A 727-nucleotide genomic window follows, 5' to 3' on the forward strand; every position below is an offset into this window, starting at 1 on the left:
TGTGCAGTTGCAAACCGTAGTACTTTTTTATGGCAATTTTGGAGCAGTGGCTTCTTCCTTATTGAGCGGCCTTTCAGGTTATGTCGATATAGGACTTGTTTTACTGTGGATATAGATACTTTTGTACCCGTTTCCTCCAGCATCTACACAAGGTCCTTTCCTGTTGTTCTGTGATTGATTTGCACTTTTCGCACCAAAGTGCATTCATCTCTAGGAGACAGAACACGTCTCCTTCTTGAGCGGTATGACGGCTGTATGGTCCCATGGTGTTTATACTTGCGTACTATTGTTTGTACAGATGAACGTGGTACCTTCAGGCATTTGGAAATTGCTCCCAAAGATGAACCAGACTTGTGGAGGTCTACAATTTTATCTTGGCTGATTTCTTTTGATTTTCCCATGATGTCAAGCAAAGAGGCACTGAGTTTGAAGGTAGGCCTTGAAATACATTCACAGGTACACCTTCAATTGACACAAATTATGTAAATTAGTCTATCAGAAGCTTCTAAAGCCATGACATCATTTTCTGGAATTTTCCAAGCTGTTTAAAGGCTCAGTCAACTTAGTGTGTGTAAACGCCTGACCCACTGGAATTGTGATACTGTTAATTATAAGTTAAATAATCTGTCTGTAAACAATTGTTGGAAAAACCTCTTGTGTTATGCACAAAGTAGATGTCCTAACCGACTTGCCAAAACTATAGTTTGTTAACAAGAAATTATGGAGT

This window comes from Oncorhynchus gorbuscha, linkage group LG08 (assembly GCF_021184085.1).
Source record: "Oncorhynchus gorbuscha isolate QuinsamMale2020 ecotype Even-year linkage group LG08, OgorEven_v1.0, whole genome shotgun sequence".
NCBI lineage: Eukaryota > Metazoa > Chordata > Actinopteri > Salmoniformes > Salmonidae > Oncorhynchus > Oncorhynchus gorbuscha.